This window comes from Phyllostomus discolor, chromosome 7, assembly GCF_004126475.2.
Source record: "Phyllostomus discolor isolate MPI-MPIP mPhyDis1 chromosome 7, mPhyDis1.pri.v3, whole genome shotgun sequence".
NCBI classification, from domain to species: Eukaryota; Metazoa; Chordata; class Mammalia; order Chiroptera; family Phyllostomidae; genus Phyllostomus; species Phyllostomus discolor.
The window spans coordinates 41,021,553-41,044,727 of record NC_040909.2 but is presented as its reverse complement, the minus strand read 5'-3'; the positions used below and the strand labels follow the sequence as shown (position 1 = coordinate 41,044,727).

Sequence of the window (23,175 nt, the reverse complement as noted above, 5' to 3'; positions counted from 1 at the left end):
AGCAATTGGGTGACTTACCACAGCTCCAGCCTCTAAGAAGGGATTAAAAGTTCCCTGCCTGCTGACCCCATGGGGGGCAGGATATGGATGAGTCTGATGTGGAAGTGCTGTTCTAGTCTAAAGCCTAATTCCTCTTCCTGTGGCCCATGAGGGCTCTCCTGGCATCAGCTCCATCACTCTTGCCAACACAGTGACAAGTTGCTTTGCTCACACAAACACTCCCTGCCTCTGAGTGCCAGGGAACTGTAGATAAGAATGTCAGGTGACAGCAGGGGAGCCTGGGCTACTCCCTGGGAAATGCACAGGTATGATCTTGAAGGGCTGCCTCATGCCCACATCACCTTTCTGGGCTGGAGAAGGCTAGGAAATGAGCTCACTCAGGCAGAGGGGCTAAGTACCTAAGACCCTGGGGAGATTAGGAATAACTTACTTCTAAAAACAGAGATTGTTCTAAGAAACAGCTAGTTCATTGCCTTCCTGACTGCTCAGGGGACTTCCACCTCCAGCCAAGATGGAGTAACAAAGACCAATTAACCCTCATCCTGCAAATAATTAAAAAATGGGTAAAACACACAAAATAATAATCTGTTTGGACATCAGATGATGATGATAAGTGATAACAGAGATGGGATAAGAGGTGAGCCCAGTGACTGTTTCAACTTAATTGCCTTAGGAGCATTCCCGGCCACTGCTCAGGGGTGGAAACCCAGGGGAAACCTAGTGAACTCCTCCAGTTGAGGAGATGGAACTGAGAGTCCAGGACAGATAACTAGAGAGATGAGAGCAATGAAGAGAGAGATTTCTGGGGGTCAGCAAAGGGTCTGTGTGTGAAGAAACTACCTAAGACTAGGAAAAAAGCCATCCAAAAGAATTAAAGGAACAAAGCCCGGCACTCAGACAGGGCTGGGAGTAGTGCCTGTTGCCACTGGCCAGACAGGCAAACCTCAGGATTCGTGGGACACTGAATCAAGTATTCGCAAGGGTCTTGCCTGAGTAGAGGGGAATAATGAGCCCTACACTGAGCACTGCTCTGGTCCCATCTAACAAATATTGAAAGCCAGATCCAAAAGGATCAACCTGCTTCTAAGTACCTTAATTGCATCTCAGACAAAGGTTAAGAATATTGTTAGGGATGCAAGATATCTAGTGCCCAGCAAAGTAAAATGCAGTGTTGGGAGTTCAATTAAAAAATGATCAATCATGCAAAGAAGAAGGTAATTACAATCCTAATGAGAACATCGATCAATCAAAACTGATCCTGAATTGACCAGATGTTAGAATGAGCAGATAAGGACACAGCAACAGTTATTATAACTGGACTCTATATATTCCAAAAGTTAAGGAGAGATGGGGAAGATATAAAAAAGATAGGTTGAACTTTTAGTAATGAAAAACACTACAATGTGTAAAATTAAAAAAAAAAAATAGAAACACTGGATGAGATCAACACCAGACAGTGTGGAAGAAAAGATTAGTGAACTTGAAGACAGCAACAGAAACTAAAATGAAACACAATGAGAACAGAAAATAAAAAGCTGAACAGAGCATTGGTGAGCTGTGGGACAATGCTCACATATGTGAGCATATGTGAACATGCTCACATATGTTCAGCTGTAGTCTTCACAGGAGAGAAGAAAGGGAAGAGTGCAGAGAAAAATATTTTAAAAAGTAATGGCTGAAAAATTTCCAATATTTAATGAAAACTATAAACACACACACCCAGGAAGCCCAAAGAATCCCAAGCACAAGAAATGTAAAGAACACTATACCAAAGTTCATCAAAATAAAATTTCTCAAAATAAGGGATAAATAGAAAACATTAAAAGCCACCAGAATAAGAGACACATTACACAAAGAAAGATAACGATGACAGAGTTCTCATCTTGGTGAGGAAAGTGAGAAGACAGTGGAGCAACATCTTTAAAACACAGAAAGGAAAAAAAAACCCTGTAAACTATCAGAAAACATATCTTTCAAACAAAGGCAAATAAAGACATTTCAGACACACAAAATCTGAAAGAGTTCATTACCAGCAGAGTCCGACTCTAGGAAATGTCAGTGGGAGTTGTTCAGACAGAAGGAAAATGATACCAAATGGGAATATAGGTCCTCACAAGGAATGAAGAGCACTGGAAATGGTAAATACATAGGCAAATATAGAAGATTAAAAAATTATTCAAAATATACGTGGTCAAGCAGACACAATGAAGAGACAGAGATTGTCAGATTAGACTAAAAAAACAGGACAACTCTATGCTGGTTACAAAAATGCACTTCAACATAAAGATAAATATGTTCAAAGCAAAAAGATGAAAAGAGATATTCATGCTAACACTAGTCAAAAGTTGGAGTGGCTATATTAGTATCAGACAAAGTGGATTTCAGAGCAAAGAATATTAGCAGGGAAAAAGAAGGCCATTTCACAATGATAAAGGTGTTGTTCATCAAGAGGACAAAACAATGCTAAATGTTTAAGCTCCAAAAAGATAGTTTAAGATATATGAAGCCAAAACTGATGGAAACGCAAGGAGACATAGGCAAGTCCACAATTATAATCAGAGATTTCAATACTGCCCCTGCCCCTGATAATTAATAGAACAAGGGACAGAAACAGGAGAAAACTTTTGCAACCTTAGGCAAAGATCTAGGCAAGTATTTCTTAGATACACCACCAAAAGCACTATCCATGAAAGAACAAATTGATAAATTAGACCTCATCAAAACTTAAAACTTCTGTTCTTTGAAAGATACTGCTACAAAAATAAAAAATTAAGTCACGGACTCAGAGAAAATATTTGCAAACTATATATACCTGCTCATGGACTTATATGCAGAAGATATACACAACTCTCAAAATTAAATAATAAGAAAACAGCCCAATACAAAATGGGGGAAAGAATTGAACAGACACTTCACCAAAGAAGATGTATGGATGGTAAATAAGTATTTGGAGACAGTGTCAACATCATTAGTCATGAGAGAAATGCAAATTAAAGTCACAGTGAGATACCACTACCCAGTATTCGAATAACTAGTATTCGAAGACTGCCAACACCAAGTACTAGTGAGGCTGTGATACACCTGGAGCTCTCATAAACTGTGGGTAGGAATGTACGATAGTACCACTACTTTGGAAAATAGTGTAGCAGTTTCTTGAAAGTTTATTATATATTTATAGTATGAGCTAGTTATTCTACTCTTACATATTTGCCCAAGAGAATGAAAACATATGTCCACACAGAGATTTGTACACAAATGTTCATAGCATGCTTATTTGTAATACTCTCAAGGTAGAAGCAATTCAATGGCCCATCTGCAGGTGAATAAACTATGGTATATTCCAAATGGAATACTATTCCATTGGGATCAAAAGAAATAAAGTATTAATATTTGGTACAATATATCCATGGAGGATATATTAAAAATAATTACTGAATGAAGTGAGCCCCCCCTAAAAAAAAGAAAAGCAGAAAATGTATGATTCAATTTATATAAGCTCCTAAAAAGTGTAAATTAACTTATGGTGACAGAGAGCAGATCATAGTTCATTGGGAAGGGGGGACCAGGAGGTGGCAGGAGGGAGGGGGTGACAAAGAGACAAGGGGAAACCTTTGGGGGTGATGTATATGTTCATTATTAATGTTGGTGATAGTTTCACTGGTATATACACATGACAAAACTTAAACAAAATGAACATTTCTTTGGGTTATCTGCATAGCTCTTAAGGTGAAGACCAAATTCCTATCAGACTTTACAAGACCCTGGGAGGGCAATTTGTCACTTACTGCCCTCTCCAGACTTACCATGGCTGCTCCCTGTGCCACCCTCACCCCTGCCTCCCCCACCTCCCCGCCCAACCTCAAATGCCAGCCTCCAGCTTCGCTCAACTTCTACTTCCTCAAGGTAGCATATTCAGTCTTATCTCCAGGCTTTTGTATCTGCTGTTACCTCTACTAGGTACACCTTCCCACTTCCAAATTCACCCAGATAATTCCTGCTAATCCTTCAGTTTTGGAAATCCCCATTAGGTAACCCTCCTGGACTGGACCCTCAAGTTTATCAATCTATGTTAAAATAACCTGTCATTTGATCTTTCATATCAGGTTCTCAATCAGTACCTGTTGATTAAAATAACCCCAGCCCCACACCCCCAGCTCCCAGATGATGCACCCCATAAGGGCAGGGAGCAAGTCTGGACAGATTATCTTGGAATCCCCAGCACCAAGCCCATACATAGACAATCTTCCCGACCCTATTCTAAGTATGCAGCAAAGATTAACCCATTTAATCTTCACAGCATGTTTCCAAGGTAGGAACTATTATTCTTTTTCCAGATGAGAAAATTGCAGTTCTAAGGCTGAGTAACTTGCTTAAGTTCACATAGCCAGAATGTGGTGCAGCCAGCACTCGAACCAGGTGGACTAACTCTTAATGACAGTCCTGTGCTGCCTATGAAGTAAGTAAATGAGAATTGCAGAAGCTTTAAATATTAGACATCAGAGTAGTTTTGGAGTCATCAAATTCAACCTCTTGATATGCCTTGTGGTTCTAGGGGAGGGGCCTGTCCCCCTGTCATGCTGGATTGGGCACCAGGGACAACTAATCATTTCATCACACCACCCTGGCTATTGGTTAGTAGTTATCACAGGACCCAAGCTTGGCTGATTGAGCTCAACAAAACCTAATTTCAAAACTTTTGCTAGAGCTACAGGGTAAAGGGCTCTTGCTTTCTTCTGGGGTCTCTGAGGTGGTGTGACATAAGCTTAGAGCTGCTGTGGGCCACCTTTAAATATCATGGGGAGATGCAGGAATAAACTCAGAGCTTACAGGTAGAGACAGATAAACTGATGGCAACCGAGTTGGTGTCCCCTGGATCTAGCCTTGCCTGAAGCTGTACAACTTTACTTGTGAGAACCTTATACTCCTTTAAAAAATTTTACAATAGTCAAAATTGAACTCGTGCAACTTACAACAAAAATGATCAAAGGCAAGACAGGGTACTACTAACACAAATTAATGCCACAGGTCACTGAACATTGTAATAGAGGCCACAAGAACCTCAAAATTTCAGAGCTGGAAGGGATTTTAGGATTCTAAGTGTGTATTATGCTAATCACTATACCTGCTGCCATATCAGGGCCATTTGCCTCAAGAAGGGTGTTTTCTAAACCAGTGTTAAGTCCTGCACCCCCATTTTCTCCTCACACCCCCTGGGAGACACACTGGCAGTGCTCAATGATGGCTGTTCAGAGTCCACTTCAATCACACGAAGGGAGTGCCCAGGAGATGCTGCTGTGCCATCCGTGTTTCACAGATGAGAAGCTATACTAATGGAGGAGCTGGCAGAAACCCACATTTCACATTCTCTTCTCAATGACCTTCCAGATAGAAAGGATGAGTGAAGGGGCAGCTTCAGGGCCAGAGGCCAAGAGAGAAACTTTGGAAACAACCTCTAACTGTTGTGTTTGTCACCAACGCTTACTTGGGAATAAATGAGGACAGAGAAGCATCATTTTCTCATCCAGATATATGTCTTGTGGGTAAAGAGGATGGTCCTCATCTTGCTTACATGGCAGTAGAGGCTATATGGAGGGTCTTGCTCCACTGATCATCTCTTTGTATGACACCAGACACAGATTCAAAACACCCACCAGTCAACAGCAGGGGGTACAGTTATTAGGATAAGGAAACTGAAGCTCAGAGAGAAGGAATTTGTCCAAAGCCATACATTCAGGACCTACAAGACCAGTACACCTTCTAACACACCCTGATAAAAAAAGTGAGAGCTAGAAATTAACATGATAATAGGAGTAAACAGTAAAAAGATTATTGAGCATTCACCTTGGGGCAGCCACTGAGGTGGATCCTTCAGATATGGTGTATAATTTTGTCCTTGCCACACACTCAGCAGAATTTACATGGACGGGTCAAATGAGAGACTTCAATGCAGGTAATATGTACAAGCTGTGGTCCCCAGGAAGGATGCTAAGGCAGCCAAAGGCTAGCAGCTGGGTAGAATGTTGCTACCTTGCCTAGGCCTAAAGGGACAAGTAGAAGGAAAGGTGTCACTGGAGCCCAGAGATGGCTGGAGACGTGGTGGAAGCCTAGAAGCAAAGGGGGACTAAGGTAGAAATACTACTTTCCTTTTCTTCTCTGACCCTCCCATCTCCTACTGGTGCCTCCCACTGGCTGAGCCCAAGCAAAGCTGGAGGACAGAGGAGCTCAGGAGTATAATCTCTGGGGGTCAACCTCCCACATCACAGAGCACAGGGGAGAGTGGATCTGTGTAGAAGGACTTGCTGTGAAGGTGGAGAATGATTTGACCATTATGCCAGAGGTTGGGATAGAAGAACTCAGGTGGCTTAAGGGGAGAAGACAGTGCAGCAGCTCCTCTGAGAATTTCCTTCTGTCTTCTCTGTCAAGGAGAATCATGCTCAGGCTGCAAACTCTGAAGAGAGGGCATGGGAGTTGGTAAGGGCATGGTGTTGGCCTGGAAACACTTGGTTTCTCTAGGGGTCATCCTGGGGAATTGTGACATGATCTCTCAGTGGCTGTCTGGGGTCTGAGGAACTGTGGGAAGGCCAGAAGGCAGGAGAGGCCAGAGGCTGCAGGAAGATAGCAGTGACCTTCCTGGAGATTCCTGGGAGGCTCAGCAATGTAGGGGGAGAGCTTATCACCAAGAAAGAAGGGGTATAAGGCCTAGATGTCCTCAGCTTGCCCCACCCTCAGTCCCTGCCTGAAATATCCTGCTTTCCACTGTCTCTCCCAGGGCTCTCTGAACAGAGAAACAAGAACAGTGTGGGGGCTTGGTGTCTTCTGATGCTTTTGAGGAAATGTAGAGAGAAGGACCAGGTCATAATACAACAGAGGGATTCAGTGTTTGGATGACCAAATGAATTTGGAAGTGTCAACCACATGTTTCTGTTCTCCCACTTCAACCTGCTGATCAGTGACCTGGATGAGAATGTTAATGGCTTCCTGACCAAGAGTGTGTGTATGTGACCCACAAGGAAGGGAGGAACGGGGAACCCGTAGGGTGAAAATCAACCTCACAGTCTCAACTGAATTCAGGGCAACTAACAACCTTGGGACCACAAGTGAACGAAAGGAAACACACAGAAATGGAGCAGGATCCACTACAAGAGGGGTACAAGTGAAAGATGAGACAACGTTGCTTTTGCAGACAATTGTTAGTTTTAGTCAAAGCTGGAATACTGCAGCCAAGAAAGTGAATCTCACGTTGTTGCACTTGTTGACTAGGAAGGCAGTGTCCTGACCTGGGATTGCAAACTCAGGCCCTCTAGGGGCCAAGTGGATGGTGAGTGAGAAAGGATGCTTGGGGACCACAGCAAGCACACAGACACAGTGCCTGGCCTGTATAAAACTCAGCAGAGCCCTGTGCTCACATATCATCAAAATAATCCATTTCTTTGTTTAAAGAACACAAGATTTTTCATGACACAGGAGGCCCACTCCTCTGAAAATTATCATGGCAGATATGCATAGAGATTTAACTAAAAAGAGATACAGCATGAAATAATGCCTGAGGCCAATCTGTTTTGAGTACTTGCCATGGTGAGCTGGGTGTTTCACACATGTGACTGCAGAGGATCCCTGCAGCACCAGGGTTAGAGAGGGAAGTGGCTCTGGTCCCCCCTGCTACCCACACCACCTGTGTATGAAGAAGGCCTGGTAAATGTGTGTGGTCACCTGTGCCAAGATCTTTCTCTCTAATGCAATTTCCCTCTAATAGGAACCACAGATCCTTAGAGAAATGGCTGACTGCAGGGCTGGGGTTCAAGGTGAGCCAGGAGGAACATCTTGTTACGCCAGAAGGTTAAGCAGGTAGTTAACCTCCCACACATACAAAACAAGGAAGGAGGCCTGTCACAAGTCATGAATGTCAGCTTGCAGGGGCTCCCACTGGCCAATTCTGAGATGATTTGAGCACCAAAATAATTAAATACAGTCATGAATTATAAGGCACTGAGGGGAAAACAGTAATTTGGGAATTCACATAGAAAAAAATGATAAATCAATGAATCAATGGGAGGAAGAGAGAGCTCTTGCTTAGAGAGCTATGACCTGCCTGGTCAACACAGTGACAGTTCTGGAGCTGCAAAGCCAGCATTTGGAAACCATCATAGTAAAAATGCATCAGGCGAGAGCTATCAATGGATGCTAAGTCTAGAGCAAAGGGTGGAGGAGCTGGATAATTACATGGTCTTTGAGTGTCTCCCACAGGTTGGAAATAAAATAGTAAGGATACAGTAGAGGAATTAAATGACACCTTGCCAGCTGATCAAAATTAATGTCTCCAGTGTGGAGCTCATGGGCATCACGTACCTCTAGGCTTGATGTCCTGGGAAGGACAACATTGACTACCAGGGTGCCCAACCTTTTGGTGTCTCTGGGCCACACTGGAAGAAGAAGAGTTGTGTTGGGCTACACATTAAATACACAAACACGAACAAAAACTGATGAGAAAAAAAAAGTTCTGTGTAAATTTATGATTTTGTGTTGGGCCACATTCATAGACATCCTGGGTCACATGTGGTCATACGGGTCACATGTGGTCATGCATGCCACAGATTGGACACCCCTGGCTAGGCAGTACTCTGCCTGAAAAGGCATAACTGGAAGCTAATCATGAGGAAGTTTCAGACAAACCCCATGTGAGGAACATTCTATAGAAAAATGAAGGCACTGTATTCTTTGAAAATTTTCACTATGATAAAAGTCAAAGGAAGGTTGGGTAAATGTTCCAAACTAAAGAAAGCTAAGGAGATATAAAAACCAAATGAAATATTTGACCTTAGGCTGGATCCTATACTGGAGGGGAAAAGATGGATCACTTGGAAAAATTGAAATAGGGCAGCAAATTAGATAAAGAATTGTAGCATACACCAAAAGTACAAGCAATAAAAGAAAAATAGATACATTGGACTTCATTAAAATAAAACTTTAGTGCATCAAAGGATATTTTCAAGAAAGTGAAAGGACAACCTACAGGATGGAAGAAAATGTTTGCAAATTATCTGATGAAAGTCTAGTATACAGAATATATCAAGAACTGTTACAACTAATAACAAAGACAACCCAGTTCAAAAATGGGTAAAAGACTTGAATAGACGTTTCTCTAAAAAAGATATACCTGTGGTTCACAAACACATAAAATGATGCTCAATATCATTAACCACCCAGGAAATGCAAATCAAAACCACACTTTATACTCACTAAAATGGCTCTAACAAATAAGCAAACAAAAGTGGAAAATAATACACGTTGACGAGGATGTGGAGAAATTGGAACCTGGGTACATTGTTGGTGAAACTGAGATTGTGCAGCTGTTGTGGAAACAGTTTGGCTATTCCTCAAACAGTTAAACATAGAATTTCCACCTGACCCAGCAATTCTACTGATAGGCATAGGCCCAAAAGAACTGAAAACAGGTATTCAAACAAATATATGCACATACATCTTCATAGCAGCACTATTCACAGTAGCCAAAAGATAGAAATAATCCAAATGTCGATCAATGGATGAAGCGATAAACAAACTGTGGTATGTTCCTACAATGGAATATTATTCAGTCATAAAAAGGAATTAAAGGAATGATACACGCTAGAGTGTGGATGACTCTGAACATAATATGCTAAGTGAAAGAAGCCAGCCCCAGCTGGTGGCTCAGTGGATTGAGTGTTGACCTGCAAACCAAAGGGTTGCTGGTTTGATTCCCAGTCAGGGCATATGCCTGGGTTGTGGGCCAGGTCCCACAATATGAGAGTTCTTTTTATTTTTCTTGCAATTTGAAATTATACTCCCCCAAAAGTTACAAAAAGATTAAAAAAAAAGCATCCATACTAGAGTTGAGTGTAAGAAACAAGACCTGTGAACTGGGTTTGCATTGGTCTCCTCTAATACCACCCTGATGAAACCTGAAAGCTCAGTCCACATGTTCCCCTGACAATCCCCATTTCTCCTGCACCTGAAGCTAGTGGTAATAGTGCTAGGGTGATAGTCTGGGTCTCCTTGTATCCTAGAACATTCAGGGTCTCCTCATGTGACTAGAATATAGTCAAAGGGAAGACTCGGGGGCTTCACCCTCCTGTGTTACAACATATGGTCTAGGGCATTGTGGTGCTCACAGTATATTTGTTGTGGTTCCACTGAATCTGGGGATACCCACCTGACCCCCAGCAGAATCCCTGTTGCAAAAAATCTTGGTGCACAGATCCTTGCTCAGGGTATCTTGGTAAGTGCTGTCTACCATAGGCGACTAAGGGGCCAGTAGACCATCCTTCCCAGAGAAAAGCACCAAAAACCCACCCTTTGCCTCTCTGGATTCAGATGCCATGGCTGATCAGGGGGAGAAGGCTGCCTTGTAGCAGGAGGGGAGCTGAACTGGCAGAAGATGGGACAGCAGGTGGGGTGTCAAGAAGATTCTGGCTGATGTCTCTATTTGTGAGTTTGCATTGATGAACTGGGTACAATTGCCTATTTAGGGACATCGATGATCCTCCTGACACCCATAAAGACTCCTAGGTTTCTGCAGATCACACTAGCTTCTGACCTTCTTACATTGTCCTGGGGATGCCTAAGAGGACAGAAATGCTGCAATGATAGTCCTGGCTGCATCACTTTGTTCCTCAAATTCTCTGTGCCAGAAATTTTGTCTCTCCCTGTCTCAAACCTCCCTATCAAAAGGGCCAGCTCAAGCCCTTCCACCTCCCAAAGCCTCAGCATGGATGATCAGAGCTCATTAGGACACCCCCACTGCTCTGACTTCCCATGGGCTTCCTGGTTCCTCCATTTATCACTGAATTCTAAATATGCCTTCCACTTGTGATTATTTCCTGAGCATGTCAGGCCCGTGGGGTCTCTATCTGCTGTTTCTTCATTCACCCTTTCTCCACCCTCAAAGGTTCCTACCCAGTAGCATCCATCCAGCAAACACTCAATAATGCTGGCTGACTGAATCGAGGGAGCCAGATGAGTTACGTAATGAGAACAATCTTTGAGAAAGATTTTTCTGACAGCAGCATAAAGGATGGGCTGGAGAAAAATCAACAACAAGCCCATCAATCATTATGCATTTATTGAGCATCTCCTGTGTGAGCCACTCTGCTAAGAGCTTTGGAGAATTTAAAGACAGTTAAGTCACCCTGCCCACTCCCCCCACCCCCACCGGAACTTAATTCAGGTTGATGAGACAACATGTGGGGAGTTACATAATAATACAAGGCATGAAGAGCCCTGTAAATCAACAGCATCAGAGATGGAGCACAGCAGGATGTGATTAATTGCCAGGTGAATGACAGACTACAAAGGAACATCATACCCTGCCGTGATCCAGCAAAGCCATGGGGCTGCAGTACTTGGTGGGTGATGGTGGTGAGAGAAAATGGGCAGCCCCTTCCACAGGGTGAGGGTTTGGGAAGGGGCAGGGTTGAGGTGAAAGAAGAATTTGAGTTGTGTCAGCCCACAGAGAGGGTTTCCATGGAGGAGATGAGGGGAAGGAGTGACTGACTGAGGATATGGGCCTATTAAAAGTGAAAATGGGGTATGCTCAGGGGCCTTGGGTAGGTAAGTCCAGTAGAGAGGAAGGTGAGTGGCAGGAGTCTGGCAGGCTGCAGTGGATGGGAAAGCATCTTCACAGCTGACTGAAATCTGAACACTCCTCACCTCTACTTTGTTTTGTTTTAATTTGTTTTTTTTTCTCTCCCCTCCAATAATCTAGGTTCAAAACTTGCCATCACAGAAGCTAAGATGCACAGTTCCATGAAGAAGAGGATGGGTGGGACTGTCCCCACTGTTACTACAGTTGCTGCAGGGAAGTGGGAGGGGTCCCCTGGGTTTGTCCAGGACAGGCTGGGATCCTGCTAGGACCCCAGAGGATGGGGGCAGGGGCAGGCAGCAGGTGCAGAGCTCTCTTTTGGAAACTCAGGCTGGAGAAGGAAGGTGAGGTTAAAAGATGATCCATGGATAGTGAAAGCATCAAAGGAAGTAATATTTTTCCTTAGTAGAGGAATCCTGACCATGTCTAAAAAGAAAAGAAGTTGATGGTGATCAATAAAAGAGCAGTCAAGTGGGAAATAAAAGTCAGGGGTGACGTCCAGGGAAGTGCACAAAGGAGCCACCTGTCTTCACAGAGGAAAGGGAGGGAAGATAAGGTGGAAAGGGAAGATGATGAAGTCCACACACAATGGTCCTTATCACCTGATTCCAGGCTGCTCTCTACTTTCCTCTGTGATGTATTCCTGAAAAGATGGCACACCACGGGAAAGCAGAAGACCAGCAGTGGAGTAGAGGGTGCCTTTAGCTGCAGAGATGGGAGCACTTCAGAGTCTAAGTTGGGAGGAGAAGGTTGAAAACAGTCTTCTCAGCAAATGAGCAAGGAAATCAACTTGAAGACTGCCAAGTTGACCAAGGCAATGAGAAGTGCTAAGAGGATGACAGCAGTAGTTGTAGCAGTAGTCAATCATGACTCAGCTCCAGCTAGGGACTTTCTCCAGCAAATCTGGACTAATTGAGGAACTGAGAAAAGGGACTGTGCTTGTCTACAGACAGGAGGTACTCCTCACACAGGCATTTCATGGTCCATGTCTTGCTGGCCAGTCTTCCCTCAGAAGAGTTACCTGTGTGCCCTTAAATCTGTGTTTGAAAACTGTAGTGGATTTGTGCCTGCCCAGGATGTCCAGCCATCTCAGTGAACTATGCCTCACTTCCTTCTACCCACATGGCTACTGAGGGAGCTGCCATGTGTGTGCATGTGTGTGTATATAGCATGACCCATACCCTGTCAAAGCTGACTGGTTCAGGGGTAGGCATTCGACCCAACTAGACCAATCAGATTCCTTCCCTGAAATTGTAGAATTTAACAAGAAAAAGAGAAGTTATTTTCTCTCTTCTTGTGGCCAAAACTGAGGACTGGTAAACTCAGGAATTGTTGGTGGCTGGGCAGAGTGAAGGACAATAGAGAGCAGTTGATGGTAAGAACAAAAGATGAAAGACAGATGAAAGAGACAGAGAGAGAGAGAGAGACAGAGACAGAGACAGAGAGAGAGAGAGAGAGACAGAGAGAGAGAGAGAGAGAACGGGCAGAGCCAGTCAGAAAATCTTCCAGAGTTCTTGGTCCTCTTCTCTATCTACATTTAATACCTAGATGATCTCATCCCATCTTGAGACTTTCTCTATGATGATGACTCCCTCATTTATCTTTAGCCCTGACCATTGTATCTATCTGCCTGTTTGACATTTCCTCTGAGATTTCTCAAGTTTAATATATTCAAACTCCAAACTCCTGATATTCCTCCACACCTGCTTTTCTGATCATCTTCTCCATCTCTGTTAAAGACAACCTCATCTTTCTAGTTCTCAAGTTCAAAACCTTGGCATCATCCTTGAGTCCTCTCCCACAATCAGTCCACCTTTAGGAAGTAATCCAGAATCTGACCATCTCCACTGCCACCTACTGTCTCTTTCCACCACCATCATGTCTGTCCTGGATTATGGCATCAATGGTCTCTGTTTCTGCCCTAGGCCTCCTCCTAACAGGCTTGGTCCTGTTCAACCCAAGTCACATTACGTAACTCCTTGTCTCAAAACTGTCCAGTGGCTCCCCATTGCCTTTGGAATGAAAGCAAAATCCTTGCAATGCCTTGCATGGGATCACACTGTCCTAGGTTTCCTCTGACATCATCTTTGCAGATGGACATTCCTCCACCAAGCTTTGAAGTTGGAGGCCATCAAGGCTTGGGCCCACATCCTCTCCTTGCCCACCCACAACCATGGCCTTAATTTCTAACTCATTCACACTTCTCCTAAGGGCTCCAGCTCCCAACTGACATTTCCTCTTAGACAACTCAAAACTACTCATGTTCAGGGAGACCCAAGCAGAACTCAGGAACCCTGAACACCCCCAAATATGGTCCTCTTCTAGGTTCCCTCTCTCAGAAAAAGCACCCTTCTTCTAATGTACTGTGTCTACCACAGACCAGGGGGTTATCCCAATGCTTCTGCTTCCAAATCACCAAATCCCACATTACGAAGTCCAGTTGATTTTTCACCCCTGGACTTTCCCAAATTTCCTCACTCCTCTTCATTTCCATCTCATTCTGCTTGCAGCCCAGATGGCCACTCCTTTTCTCTGGACCACTGCAGAAGCCTCCTCACTGAATGTTCCCATATCCTCTCTTCTCCCAATCCATTCTCCACATTATGAGCGGGTGTGAGATTTCATCTGGAAATGATGGAAACTATACTTGAGGATGGCCCAGAGCATCTCAGTAGCCAGAGATGGTGGTGATCAGGTTGATTCATTCCTTGCTAAAACTTCATGTGGCCTCCCACTGTTTTTAGGGTATAGAGCTGCATAGTCTAACACAACAAGAATGAACCACATGTGTCCATTTAAATTTAAATTTATTAAAATGTAATGGAAACAAAATTTCAGTTCCTCAGTCATACTAGCTACATTTCAAGTGCTCTATAGCAACAAGTAGCTAGTGGCTATTATATTGGACCCACATATACAGAATACTTCCATCATCACAGAAAGTTCTATAGATACCATTGGTTTAGTCAGAACCCCTATAGTCTCTTGCATGCCTACATAATCTGGTCCCTGCTCACCCCTCCAGCCTCATCTTGTGTCATAATCCTGCTCATCTTTCTGATCCAGCTCTACTGGTCAACAAACTCTCTCTCACCACAGGCCCTTTGCACATGCTGTTCCCTCAGCTTGGAGCACTTTTCTCTGTACTATTAGATTTATTAGCTCAGGGATGGATGAATGGATATACAGATGGATGGATGGATCCATGGGTGGATGGGTGAATAGGTGGATTAAGGTAGTGGTAGATTTAGCTAGTGTCAAAGATTGTAATCTTCTGATTAGTCCTTATCCATTGAGAGATTGAGTTCTTTAGCCTGATGCCACCCCACACTCCTTCCCTCTTACTCCCTTGCTTCAATTTGGGGCTATCATCTGATGCTCACATAACTTTGCAAACCAAGAGAGAATGTACCGATCATGATAGTTCCAGGTTTCTGGTCAGGGTAATGGTGGCTCCAAAGTTAACCAATATGATGGCTTTCTATTATGACTTGCTTTCCATGGAGCCTGGGGTTTCAAGGAGAGAATATTCTGGTCCAAATAATGGGGCTATTTTATTATTTAAAAAATTATTTTAATCTTCACCAAGGACATTTTTTTCATTGCTTTTACAGAGAGAGAAAGGGAGAAAGAGAAATATCAATGAGAGAGAGAGAAGCATTGACTAGTTGCCTCCTATATATGCCTGGACTGGGGATCGAACCTACAACCTAGGTATGTACCCTTACTGGGAATGCAACTTTTCAGTTACGGGTCAATGCTACAACCAAATGAGCCACACTGGCCAGGGTGTAGCTATTTTTAAAATCATACATGAATAAATGGACCTTCTTGTGTCCACTCCAGCCCTGGATGTGGGTGGCCTGGTTGGTGTGAATTGCCTATGAAGGCTGTGTGATAATCCCACACACTGCCTTGAGGGGCGGATGCTCTGGGCCATCAAGTAGAAAGTTTCCATCATTTCCAGGTAAAATCTATCACCCATACATAATTACATCAAGGAGAATAAGGGATTAGCAGTACCCTCTAGGAGTCAGACAAAAGGTGAAGATATAAGATAAGATCTTTTAAATGCACAAGCAGACCTGCCCCATTTCTGGCTAAGTTCAATTTAGTAAACTAGACTTGGCTTTAACTCAGTCACTTAAATTGTTATTCCATCTCACACTGATGCTACAGGGTGACCTGAGCCCAAGGAAGTCTTGGCTGCATAAGTACTTGGAGGAATGTGGCAAAAAGGCAGTGTGCTTGGTGCAGCCACTAGGGGACAAGTATGGGGGTTCCTTAAAAAATTAAAAATAGAATGCCGTGTGTTCCAGGATTTCTACTCCTGGGTATATACACAAAAGGTTTGAAAGTAAGGACTTAAACAGATACTTGTACTATCATGTTCTTTAGCAGCATTATTTACAAGAGCCAAAAGGTGGAAATGACACAAGTGTCCATTGACTGATGAATGGACAGCTATGAGGGGATAAACTAAATATGGAACATTATTCAGCCTTAAATAGGGGGTTCTGACATATGCTACAACGCTGATGAACCTCGAGCATATTATACTAAGTGAAATAAGCCAGCAACTAAAGGACAAATACTGTATGGTTCCACTTATATGAGGTCTCTAGAGCAGTCAGACTCGGAGATAGAAAACAGGATGGTTGCCAGGGGCTGTGGTGGGGTTGGGGGGAGGGGAATGAGGAGTTAGTGTTTAATGGCTACAGAGTTTCAGTTTGGGAAGATGAAAAGTTCTAGAGATGGGTGGTGGTGATGACTGTACTGCAATGTGAATGTACTTAGTGCTATTGAACTGTATACCTAAAAAAGATTACAATGGAAAATTTTATATTATATATATTTCACCACTATACCAAAGAAATCAAAGCAAAAAAATGCAGTGTCTTTACTGGGTATTTCTAAAGTAAGCACTCAGAGCAGCGGACTAGCACAGCTCCTACCTGGGGACTTCTGTTCAATGGGTGTGCCCCAAAGCAGTTAGGGCAGAAGCTGGAAGGCCATGCAATGACTTATCACACTGCTGCTGTCCATCAACTCATGCTGGGAATACTCTTTTCAAGATTTAAAAGTACCCAGCTTTCATTAGCTGTGGGAGAATTTGCATCCTGAACTGGTAACTCCTTATTACTCAAAGTATGTCCAAATGTCTTCCTTTGCCATTCAAGGCCTCTCCCCAGCCTCTGATCCTTCCACACACACACCAGTCAAATGCAGCCATTATTCTTGAGCACCTATTAAGTACCAGGCATGGCTGGAGGCACTTGAGATAAAGAAGCAAGAGACAGACAAGGTCTCTGCACACAGCTCACATTCCAGTGGAGAAATGTGAGAAAGACAAGGAAACAATCAAACAAGCCTGATGACTGGAGTTATTATAAGTGTTACAAATGAATCCAACAGGGCAACGTGCTGGGGTGTGACTTCTCTAAGTCAGGACATAAATTGAGACCTCAAGGATGAGAAGAAGCCAGCCCTGAGAAGATCTAAAGGAAGAAAGTTCCTTCCTCTAGAAGAGAACGCAGCAAAGACCCTGGGGCAGGAACAAGCTCACAGTGTTCAGAGAACAGAGTCATCAGAATGGCTGGAATGAGTGAAGGAGGAGCAGGACGGGGGATGACGGGAGAGGCTGGTTGGGCCAGATTACCAGGACTGGTTGGACATGGAAAGATGTTTAGATTTTTTTCCAAGTGGAAGAAGTCACTGAAGGGTTTCTTTGGAGGAGGCTGAGTGAGGTATGATCAGATTTACATTTTTAAAAGATATTTTTATATTTTACATTTAAAAAAGCCTCCATGCTGCTTGTTTCTGTTTGAAGAATAGATTATACTAGTGGAGCTTGGTGGGGAAACTGGGAGGCAGTCAGGAGGTGAGACATGATGGGGCTGGAAGACGGGGGCACATATGCTTCCCCAACAAGTAGTGTCTTTTATACCCCATGCCTTTGCATGTGCTGTTCCCTCTTCCTACAATGCTATTCTCACCATCTCCATCTGAACAATTTCACCCATGCTTCCACAGACTGCTGGGTGTCAGCTACACACCATCTACCCTCATGTCTAAACATGATAATTTGCTGCCCCATCCTCTGACCTCATTTAAAAATGGATCTCTCTCTCTCACCACCCCCGCCCCCACTTTAGCTCTTATCACATGCATGCTGCAGTGTGGAAAAAACCTGGGTTTTTGAGTCAGACCACAACTGGCACAAGGCCCAGCTTAGCTAGCCCTGGCTGTTGGACACCTGAGGAAGTGGCTGAAATGTCCTGAACCTCAGTCCCCTCATCTGGAGAATGGGAAAACAACTATACTTACTGCAGACACTAAGATGAGGATTTCGGTGTCAGTAATGTATAAAGAAAGCACTCCCAGGGAAGAACAGTAAGGGAGAGGGGGAAGCAGGCCAGGGACAGGAAAGGAGCAAGCGAGGGTATGATCTCAGGAAGAAGTCTTCAGGGAGCTCCAACCCATTGCTGCTGGGAGCTCTGGTGGGGCTAGGGGGCATAACTCACACTCAGCGTCCTCTGGCAGGGAAGAGAGCTGGGCTTTTCACCCTCCCTCACCCACCAGTCACTGCCTAAGGGCCTCCACACAAGAAGGGACAGAAACTCCCAGGTGTTTTTTATTCTCTGCAGGTGTGGGTGAGGCAGGTCCAGGAACCTGAGGGTAGGCTGCTAAAGAAGAGTCGCAGGTGTAGCCATCTGAAAGCAGAAGCTTACCCCTGCTGGGCGAGGGGTGTACAGACATACTAGCAGTGTGAGGGGACATGTGCTGTGCCCACTACACCACCCTCTGGGTCAGACTGTGGAACAATCACCACTACTCCCCATGCCAATCCCCGCCCACCCATGGGGAGGGGAGGCTAAGATAGGATCATGTCATTTAGGAGACTTCAGGTTCTCTGAGGACAGGAATGGGTTCTCCCCATCTTTATTATGGAAGGACAGTATTGAGAGAGTGCCTTGTTGTCAAAAGCATTGTTTTACAAAGATACCAGCTCACCCCAAAGCCTGTGTGCCAGGCAAGAAAGTGAGCATTTTATAAGGGGTCTTGTTGATTGCTGACAGCTACCTAAAAGGTCAGGAATAGCATCATGCCTGTGTTACAAATGGGGAAAGTAAGGTCCCGGGAGGTAGAGCAAGGCCCTAGAGCCAGGAAATTTGAACCTTGAATATTTCACTCCGAGTGGAGCTGGGATCCTGGTCCTTCTATTCTGTGCAACTATTTCCTCCCTGGCAGATTTCTTGGGGGAAAAATCATACCTCCCCTTCTTAGAAGCTCCCTGGGGCTCTGGGGCCCTGTGGCTGTGAGGATTTCATCTGTCCTAACAACAAAGTGGCTTCAGGGGTCCTCAAGGGACTCATGCCCCACATGTCCCCATCCCCCCAAAGCAAAGCCCCTCTTGTCTAACCCCTAACTCCAGGGCAGTCGAGCTACTTACAAAGGCTGGAGCTCCTTTTCTGAAAGATTTGTGTCCAGCGACAAGCGGGCGTCACCAAGGGCACCTCTGAAAAGGCTCCCTGGTCATGAGATTCGGCTTCTCTGCAGGTTGGAGCTCCCTCTCCGCCTGACGTGACCCTACAGCTTTTCTGAGACTTAGGGACTAATCCTATTTCACCAAAATTCTTTTGTGAGCCTCAGACCTGGGTCTGTGGAGCATATTTTTAATTTGCTTTTTCTCAGAGGTAAGAGAGATGATAAAAGATCATTGGAAACACAAGCACAAAGGTATTTGATCTCCCTGGTGCCTTGAAAAGGAAAAGAAATGGAGAAGGCCACCTTTGCCTAATTTGGGGGAAAAAAAGTTAATCTTTTCCCCACAAACTTTAGATTTCTTTCAGTCTCCCATCTCAAAAAAGGGAATGAACAATTGCACAGATGCCTAAACCAGAAACCTGGAGTCAGCCAACACCCCCTCCCCTCATTCACTCCATCTCTAAGTCCTGTTATTTCATTCTAAGTCCAAGCTGCTCTCAAATACAGCCACTCGTCTCCATTCCTGTCACTGCTGCTGCCCTCCTCTGGGCCTCTTGCCCAGACAATTGCAGTGGCTCCTCCCCAGGCATCCCCGTGCACCTCAGCCCCTTACCACCTGACCTTTTAGGAATGCAAAATGACCTGTGTCACCTCATTCATCACTTGCTCCCCAGCTCCCCTGCTTCAAACACCCATTAAACTTCCCTTTGCACTAGGAATGAAGAACAAATTACACACGGGGTTGGTCAAGCTCAGGTCTGGTGCCACCCACCTTAGCCTGCATCACTCCCTCCTTGCTTTCAGAGTTCAGGCCACAGGCCCTTGGCACAGGCTGACCTCTCTGATTCTTCATTCTCCCCTTAGCCTGGCTAACTCTTCCCTTCCTGTAGACCATGCCTCAATATCACTTCTTCAGAGAAGCCTTTCCTGACCATGCCGCACAGGCTGCACCCCTATGATCCTCCATGTTCCATGCATGGTATGTATGCATCTCTCACCACAAATACAGCTTTACGCATAGCTGTATGATTCCTTGATTAAGGTCTGTTTCCCAGCTGAACGGGGAAGGGACCTCATTTGGTTTTGCTCATTGTTGTACCCCTAGCACATTTCCAGTGCCTGGCACACAGAAGACCCCCAATAAATATTGCCTAGATGAGTGAATTAAAGCAAAGATGTGTGGGAACTTATAGCTTGCCAAAGATAAATTTCCTCCTAAAATTTAGGCTCCGTATCCCCTTCTGACATCTTAAGCTCCTCAGGAATGACAGGCATAGTGTCATCTCTTGCCCTGGGGGTCCCACCCAGTCAGTACAGGAATCAGCAGGTGTCAGAGCTGCCAGCAGAGAAACCAATCACAGAAGACAAAATAGACCGAGGGCTGCTGCCTGAACCCCCCGGTAAAGGGCTCTGCATCTGTCCTCACTGTGAGACAAACCCAGTGAGGGACTCTTCAGGATGAAAGGAACTTCTGAGAGTCTCCTGAATGGCCCCCACTATCCATCTCATGAAGAAAGTAAGCAAAAGTCAGATACAGTTAAGAACTTGCTTTGGTTGGAAGAAGCCTGTGACAGAGCAGGGGTTAAATCCAGTTCATAGCTTAGAGCTTTGAACCTGCGGCACACTGTGCCCCTGACTGCTGAGCCTGTCCCCAAAGACACTTACTTAGAGGGATTTGACTGGGGAGACACTTCCCTGCCTCATGCTGCTTGTAAAACCAGAGACTTGGCAGGGACTGAGAAAAACCACCAAAGGGCCGGGGGAAGCAACAATTCTAATCACAATTACAGGTAAAAACAAACACCGTAGCATTGTGTCTGAAGCTAGACCCATACCTTCTCTGAACCAAGAGGCCCATCCCCATCCTTCTCTAGAAAGCTCTCTCCTTTCTTCCTGGAATCCATGATGCTCATCTGATGCTCTGCACAGAGCTGCCAGCCAGTAACCAGTGCCTTCCCCTTCTCCTCGCCAAGTCCCACCAAGCTCTCCAGTCTCCACTTCTTGTAAGGCAGCCTCCTAGGTCACTACTGGTGGTGCCTGTTCTCACTGGCTCACAGTCCCTGGGGCCTTTTGTTCACTAGGAATTTCCATGTGTACATCTGTCACCCCCTCCCCCAGGCAAAGGAACTCTGGGTATACCCTCTATCTCCTCTGTCCACTCAGCACCTTGAAGATGTCCTGGTGGAAGCCCAGAAGAGGAGCGAATGGGTGGTTGGATGAGGCTCCAATCCCTGGCCATCTTTCTCTCACTCCTTTCCTGGCTTGGGTAGGCCCTGCATGTGTTTAACCTTGTTGCTCTGGAGGGGAGCCCACAAGTGGCAGAGGGGCACAGGCCCCCACACCCAGACCTGCTTTGCTCCATAGCTCAGTGGGTATGGCTGGCCAGGAGCAGAGGGTCTCTTACCCCTTCAGGAACACAAAGTTCTGCCTGAACTACTCTCTGAACTTTAAAATTCCACTGCCTGTTTTCTGGGCTTCCCACTTTAGCTGGGTTACCAGGCAACAGAGCCCCCCACTTTGGACTCCTGTGAGGATCCAGGCAAAGTTTTCACCCTCACTGGAGCTCCAGCTCTTGCTGGAGCCCTAGAGACCCAAACAACCTGGTCTGACCTCTGGCTGGCTGTGTACTGTTGAGCAAACTCTTTCCCTTCTTGGGCATCAGTCTCCCCATTTGGAAAATGAAGAGACTGGGAAGGACAATTTCAGAGGTGATTCCTACCAACACCTGCTCTTTGCCGGGAACTGTCCAGAAGTCCTTGCAGTGGCCAGAGGAGTTATTTATGCTCCCCATTTTACAGATGAGGAAACTGAGGCAGAGAGGCAAAGTCACTAGTTCAAGGTCACCTTGCTAGATGGTCAGGGATGAGGGGGATTTCAGTCTGGGCCTAAGTCAGAGCTGTCTTTGCTCTCAGACACCACAACATGCTGCCCTTGGGTGATTCTGAAACATCTCTGGGGGTTGAAGGACCCAGCTAACCTCTCTTAGTATAAGGCCCCCCAAAATAAGGCAGTGGGAAAAGGTGGCTTAGAGCATAGCATTTCTGGGTTCTCTGCTCTTAGCATGTGAATCTGGGCTGCATTCCACATCAGGAAATCCCACACCATCAGAACACTCGGCTGAGTCAACACTGACCAGGCACTTTAGCATGTCCCCTGTCCTTCAGTGATCACAAAGAGCCCCTGAGCTCTGCAGGGCACCTTGACTGGTGACCCCATTGTATACGGATTTGGAAATGAGGTTGAGAGAGGGAACTCTTACTAAGGTAACATGCACTTCAATGCAAACCTAAATCCTTTGACCCCAGATCCAGTGTACTACTTTGAACAAGAGCTACATTCAGAGAGAACAAGATGGAGAGACAGGCAGACATAACTGGTGGCCAAAAAACTCCATCAGCTTAGGTTTCTCTCCAGTCCTCTGGGTAAATTCCAAGCTCCCTTCCTCACTATGTAAAATAAACAACTGACACAACCTAATTAGAGGGAGGAGAACACTGAGTGATCTGTTTTCAAAATCAAGGACTGTGTTTTACTTTTAAAAAGTGCCCTGGCTGGTGTGGCTCAGTGGATTGAGCACAAGCCTGTGAACCAAAGGGCTGCTGGTTCAATTCCCAGACAAGGCACACGCCTGGGTTGTGGGCCAGGTCCTCAGTGGGGGTGCTCCAGAGGCAATCACACATTGATGTTTCCCTTCCTCTCTTTCTCCCTCTCTTACCCTCTCTAAATATAAATAAATAAAATCTTTTTAAAAATAAAAAGAAATACCTGGATTGGGATACAAAGTGTGGGGGTAAGCATGGTTGGGGATTCTCAGGCCCTCTTGGTGCCGTGTGACCTTGTGTGGCAGCACTGGAGCATGGCTTTCCCACCTGTACAGTGGCAGAGTGATGCTGGGTGCTTATAGCAGCTCACCAGTGCCCTGCACTTTAGGGCCAACTCCATGCTTCTGTGCATTTGGTTGATCCCTGTGACAAACTTGAACTATGGTCTTATTATTATCACATTGGGTGGAAGTTCAGAGTAGTTAAGTGACTTGGCCATGATCATACAGTTTGAGAATTGCAGAGGTG

The 23,175-nt window shown here is 45.0% G+C and overlaps 1 protein-coding gene across 8 annotated transcripts in view; it reads right to left on the bottom strand.

Annotated features, from left to right (window-relative positions):
- Window positions 1-23,175, bottom strand: part of ATP2B2 (ATPase plasma membrane Ca2+ transporting 2) — a 450,624-nt gene that overhangs the window by 314,543 nt on the left and 112,906 nt on the right. Inside the window, exon 1 of one of the 8 annotated variants that reach the window (XM_036030808.1) lies at window positions 19,071-19,144. The exons of the other annotated variants lie outside the window; for them this stretch is intronic. The gene's annotated coding sequence lies outside the window, so the exon portion shown is untranslated. Of the gene's footprint in view, window positions 1-19,070; window positions 19,145-23,175 lie in introns of those variants that run through there. 8 annotated transcript variants of the gene reach the window in all.